The sequence below is a fragment of the Mytilus galloprovincialis genome, chromosome 14 (genome assembly GCF_965363235.1).
Source record: "Mytilus galloprovincialis chromosome 14, xbMytGall1.hap1.1, whole genome shotgun sequence".
Lineage (NCBI taxonomy): Eukaryota > Metazoa > Mollusca > Bivalvia > Mytilida > Mytilidae > Mytilus > Mytilus galloprovincialis.
The window spans coordinates 21,507,177-21,522,236 of NC_134851.1; positions in this window are offsets into that span (position 1 = coordinate 21,507,177).

A 15,060-nucleotide genomic window follows, 5' to 3' on the forward strand; every position below is an offset into this window, starting at 1 on the left:
ATCAAGCAACGTGCAACTGAAGTGTACACATCGTCAATTCTAACAGATGTTGAGGAAACAGGTGAAAAAGTTTGATTTTAAACTGCACAAAATATTTGGGAAATAAAGATCACATAAGTTGGACAGCTTCCCTTCAGTCGTATGGAAATTAACATTAAGTACCTTAGAAACCCACATAACATTAACTTTGTCTAAAATATCCTGCAAAATGACGATTTTGAAAGTGTTTGAAACTTTAAAAGTGCAGCGATATAGACGTCAATCTGTAAAATGACGTACAAATGTAATACAAATCTTGCGTAGATGACGATCTTTTCCGATTAAAGGCATGCTTCGAGAAAGCTTATTATATTAAAATGAACTTTTACACAGAATTCATCTACATGCCTTAAGGGAATTAGGTTAAACAAATATATAAAGACAGTGCGTTATTCTAACGCTATAAGATATGCTTACTTAACCGGAATGTGGAACAACCTTTCGTAATATTGGTTGCTCAGTGATCCTCAACTTTGTATTCCTGATTTAGTACAATCTCTTTCTTATAAAGAAAAAGGTGGATACATGTAAAGTATCATCAACTTTGTATTCCTGAATTAGTACAATCATTTTCTTATAAAGAAAAAGGTGGATACATGTAAAGTATCATAAACTTTGTATTCCTGACTTAGTACAATCATTTTCTTATAAAGAAAAAGGTGGATACATTTAAAGTATCCTAAACTCTGTATTCCTGACTTAGACAATCTTTTTCTCATAAAGCAAAAAGGTGGATACATGAAAAGTATCATCAGCTTTGTATTCCTGAATTAGTACAATCATTTTCTTATAAAAAAAAGGTGGATACATGTAAAGTATCATAAACTTTGTATTCCTGACTTAGTACAATCATTTTCTTATAAAGAAAAATGTGGATACATGTGAAGTATCATAAACTTTGTATTCCTGACTTAGTACAATCATTTTCTTATAAAGAAAAAGGTGGATACATGTAAAGTATCCTAAACTTTGTATTCCTGACTTTGTACAATCATTTTCTTATAAAGAAAAAGGTTGATACATGTAAAGTATCATAAACTCTGTATTCCTGACTTAGTACAATCATTTTCTTATAAAGAAAAAGGTGGATACATGTAAAGTATCCTAAACTTTGTATTCCTGACTTTGTACAATCATTTTCTTATAAAGAAAAAGGTGGATACATGTAAAGTATCATAAATTCTGTATTCCTGACTTAGTACAATCATTTTCTTATAAAGAAAAAGGTTGATACATGTAAAGTATCATAAACTCTGTATTCCTGACTTAGTACAATCATTTTCTTATAAAGAAAAAGGTGGATACATGTAAAGTATCATAAACTCTGTATTCCTGACTTAGTACAATCATTTTCTTATAAAGAAAAAGGTGGATACATGTAAAGTATCCTAAACTTTGTATTCCTGACTTTGTACAATCATTTTCTTATAAAGAAAAAGGTGGATACATGTAAAGTATCCTAAACTTTGTATTCCTGAATTAGTACAATCATTTTCTTATAAAGAAAAAGGTGGATACATGTAAAGTATCATAAACTTTGTATTCCTGACTTAGTACAATCATTTTCTTATAAAGAAAAAGGTGGATACATGTAAAGTATCCTAAACTTTGTATTCCTGAATTAGTACAATCATTTTCTTATAAAGAAAAAGGTGGATACATGTAAAGTATCATAAACTTTGTATTCCTGACTTAGTACAATCATTTTCTTATAAAGAAAAAGGTGGATACATGTAAAGTATCCTAAACTTTGTATTCCTGACTTAGTACAATCATTTTCTTACAAAGAAAAAGGTGGATACATGTAAAGTATCCTAAACTTTGTATTCCTGATCTAGTACAATCATTTTCTTATAAAAAAAATGGTGGATACATGTAAAGTATCGTAAACTTTGTATTCCTGACTTAGTACAATCATTTTCTCATGAAGAAACAGGTGGATACATGTAAAGTATCCTAAACTTTGTATTCCTGACCTAGTACAATAATTTTCTTATAAAGAAAATGTGGATACATGTAAAGTATCATAAACTTTGTATTCCTGACCTAGTACAATCATTTTCTTATAAAGAAAAAGGTGGATACATGTAAAGTATCGTAGACTTTGTATTCCTGACTTAGTACAATCATTTTCTTATAAAGAAAATGGTGGATACATGTAAAGTATCATAAACTTTGTATTCCCGACCTAGTACAATCATTTTCTTATAAAGAAAAAGGTGGATACATGTAAAGTATTATAAACTTTGTATTCCTGACTTAGTACAATCATTTTCTTATAAAGAAAATGGTGGATACATGTAAGGTAAGTATAAAAGATAAACCTCTCACTTGAATATCAAGGTAAGAAGAAGGGCTCTATAATGGAGAAGGACTCGGGTTAAATGCATTGATATAAAGAGTAAGACTGCATAACTTATTTTCAACATATAAAGTTCTTTGAGATTGCCTTCAGTAACTTAACGAATGTATTGATATACAACTACCTATCATATTATTTGTGCGTTGTGTGGTTTGTTATAAAATTCACATTTTTAATTACCACAAGGAACAAAGTAACACGACGGGTAGCACGAGTGGAGCAGGATCCATTCATACTATCGAAGCATCAGTTTTTTGATTGGGTTCGTGTCGTTCAATCACAATTACTTTACGCAGTCTTTTGAGAAATTGTTTGTCTTCGTCATGTTTGGATTTTCACATTTTCTCTCATTTTTTACATCTTTCTTTAGACTGATAAGATATCTGTGAGTTGAACATTCATGTACACATTGTTTGTCAACATATAGCAATTACTCAAGAGATAATATATAGCTTAACATGTGACATTATTATGTTGCTGTCGAATACCAGTACATGTAACCTCGAAAATGATAAGCATATACCTATTCTATATAATAGTCATTTCAATGTTTTTTTAATTAATTGCTATTCAATGTCAATTTTACTTTTTTTTACATTCATCGCGACTAAGAACTTGATAAATAGGATTGTGTGTCGTTGCATGATAATGTGAAGGGTCGTTTAAAGAATAGGGAATAATTGGCATAAATAAAGTATATAGAATATTGAGGTCTAAAATATAAAGAAAAGACAATAAGTGTGAAAAAATAGAGAAAAATGAACTTAAAATGAAGAATACAAAAATAAAGTAATCCTATCCAAACCCTTTTGTATGTGTCCTTCATACCTTTCATACCTTCCCAATCATTTATCATTACTGTTATAACTCAATTTTAGGTGAACCAACAGAGCCATGTGTGGAGATCACGTGTTTAGACTCAACTAGGGACACATTAACATTATAACATCATTAATCATGTTGAATACAAGACAATCATTTATCCTACTGTTTTAACTCAATTTTAGGTGAACCAATATAGCCATGCGTGGAAATCACGTGTTAAGACTCAAAGTCATAAGAAACCTCAAACTAAATAAAATAATGCATATGTTTTTTATAACTCAATGGATAGTTTTCATTATAAAACTTATGTACATAAACTTTTTCTGAAGAAAACTCTTTAATTCATTCATATTTAGAAGAAGTATTATTACTTTATTTTAATTGCTTCCAGTGTGACCTATCTCGTAAAAATCCGGTGATTTCAATACGCATGGATGTCCATAAAATAAACTATTATCTGAATTTACATGTTAAACACGTGCTCAATTTCCATGCTCTTTTGTTGATTTTTTGTGGATTGTTGACAAACAGGTGACAATCGTTAAACTTCGGCTTCAAAACACGAACTTTAATTACCTGCCATATTTTCACAACAACACTGACCGATTGAAAAAAAAAAAATGACGATAATACGAAATTTATGCGAAAAAAATGAAAAATTCTTGAACAGAAGACTAAGTTTATAATTTTTGGATGCATTGGTTCAAGAATTGGAAGAACATTATTTTTCACCGGTCACTCGTTTCTTATGACTTTAACTAAGGACACATTAACATTATAACATCATTAATCAGAACAGAAGACTAAGTTTATGATGTTTGTATGCATTGGTTCAAGAATTGGAAGAACATTATTTTTCATCGGTCACTCGTTTCTTATGACTTTAACTAGGGACACATTAACATTATAACATCATTAATCATGTTGAATACAAGACAATCATTTATCATTACTGTTATAACTCAATTTTAGGTGAACCAATAGAGCCATGCGTGGAAATCACGTGTTAAGACTCAGAGTCATAAGAAACCTCAAATTAAATAAAATAATGCATATGTTTTTTTTATAGCTCAATGGATAGTTTTCATTATAAAACTGATGTACATAAACTTTTTTCTGAAGAAAACTCTTTAATTCATTCATATTTAGAAGAAGTTTACTTTATTCTAATTGCTTCCTTCCTGGAAGCAATTCCCCCGACATATTTTCCGTATGAAAAGTGACCTCAGTGTGACCTATCTCGTAAAAATCCGGTGATTTCAATACGCATGGATGTCCATAAAATAAACTATTATCTGAATTTACATGTTAAACACGTGCTCAATTTCCATGCTCTTTTGTTGATTTTTTGTGGATTGTTGACAAACAGGTGACAATCGTTAAACTTTGGCTTCAAAACACGAACTTTAATTACCTGCAATATTTTCACAACAACACTGACCGATTGAAAAAAAAAATTGACGATAATACGAAATTTATGCGAAAAAAATGAAAAATTCTTGAACAGAAGACTAAGTTTATAATTTTTGGATGCATTGGTTCAAGAATTGGAAGAACATTATTTTTCACCGGTCACTCGTTTCTTATGACATGTATGACTTTAACTAGGGACACATTAACATTATAACATCATTAATCATGTTGAATACAAGACAAACATTTATCATTACTTTTATAACTCAATTTTAGGTGAACCAATAGAGCCATGTGTGGAGATCACGTGTTCAGACTCAACTAGGGACACATTAACATTATAACATCATTTATCAGAACAGAAGACTAAGTTTATGATGTTTGTATGCATTGGTTCAAGAATTGGAAGAACATTATTTTTCACCGGTCACTCGTTTCTTATGACTTTAACTAGGGACACATTAACATTATAACATCATTAATCATGTTGAATACAAGACAATCATTTATCATTACTGTTATAACTCAATTTTAGGTGAACCAATAGAGCCATGTGTGGAGATCACGTGTTTAGACTCAACTAGGGATACATTAACATTATAACATCATTAATCATGTTGAATACAAGACAATCATTTATCATTACTGTTATAGCTCAATTTTAGGTGAACCAATAGAACCATGTGTGGAGATCACGTGTTCAGACTCAACTAGGGATACATTAACATTATAACATCATTAATCATGTTGAATACAAGACAATCATTTATCATTACTGTTATAACTCAATTTTAGGTGAACCAATAGAGCCATGTGTGGAGATCACGTGTTTAGACTCAACTAGGGATACATTAACATTATACCATCATTAATCATGTTGAATACAAGACAATCATTTATCTTTACTGTTATAACTCAATTTTAGGTGAACCAATAGAGACATGTCCGGAGATCACATGTTTAGACACCAGTTGCATTGAACATTCAAAAGTATGTGACGGTAACTTTGACTGTCCTTTTACGGAAGACGAATATCTATGTAGTAGTAAGTAAAAACGAGTATGAAGACACACTTATCAACCAATAGTCACTGTAGTAAGTAAAAACGAGCATGAAGACACACTAATAAACCAATTGTCTCTAAAGTAAGTAAAAACAAGTATAAAGATACACTTACACACCAATGTTTACTGTAGTAAGTGAAGACGAGTATAAGGACACACTAATATGCCAATTGTATCTATAGTAAGTAAAAACAAGTATGAAGACACACTAATCAACCAATTGTTTCTGTAGTAAGTAAAACCAAGTGTTAAGATAAATTAATAAACCAATGTTCTCTATAATAAGTAATAACAAGTATGAAGACACACGAATAAACCATGTTTTACTGTAGAAAGTAAAAACGAGTATGAAGACACACTAATAAACCATGTTTTACTGTAATAAGTAAAAACAAGTATGAAGAAACACTTATAAACCATGTTTTACTGTAGTAAGTAAAAGCAAGTTTGAAGACACACTAATAAACCAAATTTCTCTATTGTAAGTAAAACAAGTGTGAAGACACATGAATAAACCATGTTTCACTGTAGTAAGCAAGAACAAGTATGAAGACACACTAATAAACCAATTTTCACTATAGTAAGTTAAAGCAAGTATGAAGACACACTATAAACCAATTTGCTCAGTAGTAAGTAAACACGAGAATGACGATTCACTAAGAAAACAGTTTTCTCTGTAGAAAGTGAAAACAAGTATAAAAACACACTAATAAACCATCTTTTACTGTAGTAAGTAAAAGCGAGTATGATGACACACTAATAAACCATTTTTCTCTGTAGTAAGTCAAAACGAGTATGAAGATAATAAACCAATGTTCTCTATAAAAAGTAAAAACAAGTATGACACAATTTATGAAGGCAGTCTAAAAAACTAATTTTCACTATAGTAAGTAAAAGCAAGTATAAAGACACACTACAAACCAATTTTCTCTGTAGTAAGTAAAAACGATAATGAAGATTCACTAAGAAAAAAAAATTCTGTAGAAAGTGAAAACAAGTATGACGACACACTAGTAAACCATCTTTTACTTTATTAAGTAAAAGCTAGTATGAAGACACACTTTAAACCAATTTTCGCAGTAGTAAGTAAAAACGAGAACTAAGATTCACTAAAAAAACAATTTTCTCTGTAGAAAGTACAGACGAGTATGAGGTCACACTTACACACCAATGTTCTCTGTAGTAAGTAAAAACGAGTATGAAGACACACTGATAAACCAATTTGCTCTGTACAGCTCTTTTAAGACCGACCAATGAATTTTAAAATCAAAATCACACTTTTCAGTCTGGTGCAATCTTAAACCGAATTGTCAGTTCAGTTCAGAATTGTTTTCTTTCTGTCAATTTAAGTCTGTCCAGTCTTTGATTGTCTGTATTTGGCAAAACATTTCGACATTTTGGGTCCTAAATACTCTTCCACATCGTACTGTATTTTTATATGTGACAATATGTGACATCTGCCGCTGTCTGTCACACAATATTATATAACACATAGCTTAGAGGGTGATATAGCAGATTGTAATCCCAGGAAAAACATTGTCAACTAAATTCTGCAAGTATCACTACACTCGTGTGGTGTGCACTTTAGTCGTTCTATGTTATAAACAAGCTGGAATTGATTTTGTCTTATGAGCATGCAACAACTGTTGATACATTTTAATGATTTCTTGTTTCATGTAGGTAAATGCCCTTCCGGACAAATAACTTGCTTGTTAGATGATGCATGTGTATCAGTAACAAAGATGTGTGATGGTATTGCTGATTGTAAAGGAGCAGAAGACGAAAGTTTTTGCACGCCTGAAGGTAAATATGAACGTATGAACCCATATTAGAAAAAGCCCCGAAATGCATAACGTAAAACAATCAATACGAGAAACTGCATGATATGTACAAAACTATAAACGGAAAACAAATATGAAATTCATCAACAAAAGACTACAACTGAGTTCAGGCTCTTAACTTTATACAGCATATACATGATCTGTTGGGATAAATATGTTTACTAACGGCATACTCCTCTAACATAAGCAGCGGTGTTACAGTACAATATACGGTCACATGTATAACTATAAACTATAATCTGTCCAAGATCAAGAACCTGTAGTTTAGTATACGTAGTTGTCGTTGGTTTAAGTCTGTCATATTTGATTTTCTTAAATCGGTTTGTTCTAAATTGAGTCGTCAGATTTTCAAATGAATTGGTAAATTTTTTTCATGTCGGACACTTTTATTGCCGACTGTACGGTATGAATTTTCTAAATGTTGAAATCGTGCTTTCATCCACTTTATTTGACCTTAAGTGAACAGTTATATCAGTGGCAATCATACAACATGTCCTTCTTCTTATATGAAAATTACATAAGTTATCTTATTGGCATCAAGTTCAAAACAACATAAACAACACAAAGTACAGATTTGAAAACATTCTAACATTTATTATACTGTTGAATAGTTTTATGGGATATCCGTTTGACGTGGCTCGGTACTTATACATCTCGTCAATGTAGAATTGAGAATGGAAATGGGGAATGTGTCAAAGAAACAACAACCCGACCAAATAAAAAACAACAGCAGAGGGTCACCAACAGGTCTTCAATGTAGCGAGAAATTCCCGCACCCGGAGGCGTCCTTCAGCTGGCCCCTAAACAAATATATACTAGTCCAGTGATAATGAACGCCATACTAATGTGTTTGTATTGTCTTTCATTTTTTGGTGGCGTGTTTTGTATATGCGACTTTTTGTATTTATTTGGTTCTTATAACGTGATTCTGTACTTTAAACGATCCCGTCAGTATGATATTGTTCTATTCTATGTCATTTTGATATATTTCTATTATGAATTACAAAATACGTTGAACCATAAACGTCAAAATCATTCAATCGCGTAGTGGAATCAACTATTTGTGGATTCTTATGAATTCTATATATAACTTTTGGACTATTTTCAATCACGGTCTATTTCTGAAATGTATTCTTACATACTTTTGAGTTTTTAACCCTATATGCTAACATTGCCTATATAAATTTTAAAATTGTCTGTATGCACATTGAACGACAAATCTATGTGACGTATAAAATTTTCTGACGTCAGACACACAAATCAATGACTGTGTTTGTAGATGTTTTTGTGTTCTGTTAGATTGTTCCTTTTGAAATTATTGTACGATGATGACTGGTGTGTCCATGTTTTGACTATTTTATTTATTGTGTCTGTTTAGTTAACGCATCAATGTAAATATAACGGAATTTGATGAGACTGTCATCAAAGTGAGAGGGTTAGCGCTATAAAACCAGGTTTAATCCACCATTTTCTACATTTGAAAATGCCTGTACCAAGTCAGGAATATGAAAGTTCTTGTCCATTCATTTTTGATGCGTTTTGTTATTTGATTTGTCCATGTGATTATGGACTTTCCGAATTAATTTTCCTCTAAGTTCAGTATTTTTGAGATTTTACTTTTTAGTCAAAGCTAGTTCAAACCCCATAATAACAAATACAATGTATTGTATCTAGGACTACATATTATTGCCAATATCTGCATGCAATCATTCTGAATTAGCTCATTAAGTATTTGATTAAGTATACATCCTATGCTTTTATCTACTTAGTAGTGAGTATATTAAAACTAACATTGGACTTCTAGTGTCCAAGGGTATACATCGTCAATCTTTTTTCCGATTTTGTTTAATGTCAGTGTGTCAATACTAAAATTCGACTTCAACTTTCCAAGACATGATTTTACATATTAAAAAAAGAATGATATGAAACATGTGAAAGTTATTATAAAAGAGCTTTAACCTTTAATTTAATATAGAAGGGTGTGAACAATACCAGGGTGTTTTCAGTTGTGATAACACGTGTATTGGTTTGAACGCCAAATGTGATGGTTCTTATGATTGCAGTACTGGTGAGGATGAACAGGGCTGCACAGGTAAGAGACTGTATTAAAATCTAAACGCATATGGGTATTCTTTTTGTTTCGGTCCCTAAAACGAAAATAACGTCACGTTATTGGTTGATTTACAATTCTTTAAGAACGTTCCTTACTTATCACAACGCTTTGGTAAAAATATTACCCAGAATAAATAGATTCTGAATTCTGAAACGAATAAATAGTAAGACAATCAAAACCAGTTTTTTTACCCACACTGTCATAATCCTTCTTATAAATTAAACGAGATAGTCATATTTACCAAAATTAGCAAATTCACAAGCGTATCAACAGTAAGCGTTGTTTCCTCTTTTTGTATCGGTTTTTGATTTATGTCCTTTGAGAATTTCGCCATCTTTCAATTTAAAACATTAAGGTTAATTTAATTGTTCGTATTCTGTTTGAAAAAAAAAAACCTCTTGTCATTTGTTAAATAACCATTATTGGAGATGTTTTTAACCAAGTAGGAAATTTTGGTGGACGCTTTTGAAAACTGTAAAGGTATATTAGATTAAAAAGTGACGATATTTTAATACAGTTAGCAGGTTAATATATAAACGAGAAAACATCTTTTGAGGGTTTATTTTGGTGGAAGGTTTTTAGAATAAATCTAACTTGAAGATTTGGAGATTTTTATGCCAAAATAAGTAAAGTATTATATAGGGGTTGCCCCTTAATGAATATTTTGAAGTAATTAAATTGTGTTTGTTTTTCTTCCAAAAATGACATAAACTGTTCTGCAGTATTCATATTTATCATGTTTATGCTTTACTTTTTAACTGTTGTAAAATGCGAAACTGATGACAATAAATCAAGAGAGACCAATTTCTCGAATGTTGTTTTATTTATTACCCAGGATGCAATGCTAATTACCAATGTAATGATGGAAATTGTCTTCTCTATGCTTATGAGTGTGACGGCAATATCGATTGTGCTGATGGGGAGGATGAAGGACCTCAATGTAAGTAATATGCATAAAAAAGTAAAATCACAAAAGTACTGAAACCTGGGGAAAATTCAAAACGGAAAGTGCCTTATCAAATAGCAAATTCAAACGATAAAACACATCAAAAGAATGGACAACAACTGTCATATTCCGGACTTAGTACAGTCATTTATATATGTAGAAAATGATTGATTGAACCTTGTTCGAAAACTCTAAACCTCTCACTTTTACGACAGTCGCATCAAATTCCATTTTATTTAAACGATGAGTGAACAAAACGGATGTTATGTGTAAAATTATCAAAATATGGGCACAGCAGTCATCACTGTGTCACAATCGCAATAAGAACACAAACAAACAAATATTAAATAAAGCACAAAACGCATTTGTCAAATTTATCAAACACACCCATTGCTTACTTTTATATGTATTAAAAGCAGTAATACAACAGTTGTCTCATGTGTAGTAAATTTGCTAACCGTTCAGGAAAACCTCAGATCATCCCCGATTTTCGGTAGGGTATTTGTTGCTTAGTGTTTTGTTTTCTATGTTATGTTTTTGTGAACTGTTGTTTATCTTAAACTTAATATTTTTCTTTCTTTTTACCTTTGCGAAATATCTTTATTTTCGACTTATTAGTTATAATATCCCTTAGACATATTTCGGTTCTATTTGTATAACTACATGTGATATATATTCTATTCTAATTTAAGGAAGTAGACATTGGTTCAGGGAGAAAACTCTTTTAAATCATTAATGCGTTTGTAAAAGTCAATTTTAATCAATGCATTTTAAGATCTTACCTGAAATAGGTTTAAAATAATCTATGTAAACTAGCAGTTTTGAATATATTGATTGAAATGGTTAACACAAACGTACTGATGATTTAAAGAGTTATTTCCCTTATCCGCGGTCTTCCTCCTTAATATAGAATGGAAGCTTTCAGTTGAGATGTTTTAAAAAATAATTGTGTCGCATCCAAATACCATTAAATAATGCAAATCCTATAGCATCAATGCACATTTCGACAAAAAATGAAGCTTTACTGATGAAAAACGTTGACACAGAAAAATATCGTTATTTCACAACTTCGTAGATATAGTTATTTCGTATACTTAATCAAAAGTTAAGAAAGGATGTTTGTTAGTATTAACGTTAATAAGCTTAAAGATTGAGAATGGAAACAGGGAACGTGTCGAAAAGATAACCCGATCAAAGATCAGTAAACAATATCCGAATCCACCAATGGGTCTTCAACACAGCAAGCAAATCTCTCACCCGGAGGCGGGCTTTAGATAGCTCTTGAACAAAAATGTGTACTTGTTCAGCGAAAATGAACGTCACACTAACATCCGAAACATATAAACCCTTCCTTCTGTCTGTTCATACTTAAAAACTTTCATAGGATTAAGTTCTATTTTTAAAGAGGTAGCTACAAGTTTTGATGTTTATATCTGAAACAGCAAATTAATCAAGCAACTAGAATAAAAAAAAATATCAGCAGAATGTCTGTTATGGATACATAGATAAGGTCATTCGGCACAACTCGACAGATTCCGTACCTTCATCTAGAGTAGCAGATCCAATCGAGGATTGCCGATTGAGAAACGCTGTGTAAGAAAAACATAACTGAATGCAACATAGAAAAACACTTTCAGAGGCATATCATTCTACAGCTGCCTAGACTACATTTTAATTTACACCTTTGACTCTTTCCACGAAATAGAGTAAATGTCTTTTGGTTTTTGTTGGTGAAGTAAATTCTATCTATGGCCGAGAACTGAACTTTGACAGACAATTTACAGCATATAATTTGATTAATTTACAATCTTTAACAGCCAATGAGAAATACCGATCACATGTTTTAATGTAAACAAAACGAAACCCTTTTACATTTGTAGATACACGCTATAATTGAAATTCAGTAGTTGTCGTTTGTTGATGTGTTTCATATTTGTTTTCGTTCATTATTTCGTACATACATCATGCCCTTAGTTTTCTCGTTTGAATAAGTCTTTCGTTGTTCATTTCGATGCCTTTTATAGCTGTCTATACGATATAATCTTTGCTAATTTTTGAAGGCAATACCTATAGTTGTTAATGTTTGTGTCTTTTTGTCTCTTGTGGGGATTTGTCTCTTTGGCAATCATACCACATTTTCTTCTTTATATCCGGCGCAGAGATCATATCCGTTCCGTTCAATACTTAGTAACACAACACTCAATATAGATGCAGTAATGCGGAGCCTGATTGAATGGAAATGAACTCTGCACCGGAGATTGAGTGAAGACATGATTATCATAGAAATGCATAAGTTGATTAAATTAGTACTTGTCTTTTAAAGGTCTATGTCCGAATGGTGAATTCAGATGCTTTGGTGGAAAATGTATTGACTACTCTTTGGTTTGTGATGACAATCCTGATTGTGTAATGGAGGACGACGAAGAAATTGAAGCATGTGGTAGGTTATTAATAAAATATCACATGTCAGAATTAAAGAGGCTCGCCGATACAAAAATGTCAGCAAAAGAATAAACTTTTGTTTTTTATAACAAATTTTATTTATTACACTATATCAATGTATTAGTTATTACTTTATGATATGGTAGAAAAATAAACCAAACAAATCAATTCGGTTTGGCCCCTTATAACTTTTCAAATGTTTATATCATTGAAAAAGCTCCAATTTATGCCCCTTTGGCATAAAACTGCCATTTTTTGGCATTTTAATTGAAATATTTTTTTAACTCATCGGTGACCTTAATATGTTATTATTGTTTTCAAATAAGCTGTACATAAATTTAATAATTGTAAAATGTGAGCGATTTCTGTAATTTAGTTTTCTTATTTCGATATTACTTCTATTTCTCGTATTAGTTCAAAAGAAAAAAGGACATTAACAATAATGTATGCTTCTTTCGGAAGAAGATTGTGAGCTTAAATGAACGGTGACCCAATTTTTTATTTCATTTTTCTATTGGGTATATGATAAAGTTCTTTTATAAAGAAATATAGTAAAATCCTATATTAGAAAAAAATATTTATACCCACGAGCCCCATTAATCACATTAATTAAATGTGACATCATTTTTGTGCTCTTTCAGAAATTCAAATGTGACGTAAGTTTTATGCCTTTTCACCACTTCGTATGTGACGTCATTTTTATATCTTTTAGCGTTGAAGCCTGAACTAAGTCGGGTGGGTCTATTTTCTGTATTTTTTGGTCTTTGTATAATGTGTTCGGGTTTTGTTTTCTGTAATTAGTTAAGTTTCAGTTTTATCATGTATCATCTTTTATATGCATTTGATAAAATTTACTGTTTGCAATAGCATACATTGTTCTAAATAATAAGGATGTTCTTATCACAAGCAGAAAACCCTTGCCGTATTTGGCACAACCTTTTTCAACTTTTGATCCTCAGTGCTGTACAAATTTGTACATTTTTTGACTTTTGAACTTTTATATCTGGGCGTCACTGGTAAGTCTTGTGTGGACGAGGCGCGTTTTTGAATTTTAAACCTGATGCCTTTTGTTATCTATTATTCATGTGTTTCTTTGCCTAATACGTTCTCCTATTGATTTTATTGTAGTCCTGTAATATCATGTTGTCATTTTAATGTTATATTTAACATTGCCATTAAAGTGCAAGGTTTGGCATGCCACAAAACCAGGTTCAACCAACCATTTTTTTCTTTAAAAATGTCCTGTACCAAGTCAGGAAAATGGCCATTGTTATATCATAGTTCGTTTCTGTGTGTGTAAAATTTTTACGTTGTGTTTCCGTTGTGTCGTTTGTTTTCTCTTATATTTTAGTGTGAATTCACATTACTATAAGACGTGGCACGGTACTTTTCTATCCAAAATTCATGTATTTGTTTTTGACGTTATATTTGTTATTCTCATCGGATTTTGTCTAATGCTTAGTCTGTTTCTGTGTGTGTGTTACATTTTATTGTTGTGTCGTTGTTCTCCTCTTATATTTAATGCGTTTCCCTCAGTTTTGGTTTGTTACCGCTATTCTGTTTTTTGTCCTTAGATTTACTAGTTTTGAACAGCGGTATACTACTGTTGCCTTTTTTTACCAAGTGTCAGAATTAGTCACATTTATCATGAGTTATTTGTCACATTTTACCACGAGTCAGAATTAATCACGTTTTATTCAAATATTTCGAAGAATGATGACATTGCATGTTTAAATTATTTTTTTCATTATGACTCTAATCTAAATTATAATCCTGGTACATTTGATAACTTATAAAAGAAAAGAGTAAGAATTTAAACCAATTTTTACCATTTGAGCATTGCCTAAAATTATCTGTGTACAACTATACCTGCTTTTATCCTGACACTCAGTTTAAATGGCTGGCAAATTGTTATTTTAGCTCTCAGAAGACAGCGAGTAACGACAGTACTAACGACCACAGTACAAACGACAACAGTACCAACGACTACAGTACCAACGACTACTATACCAGCG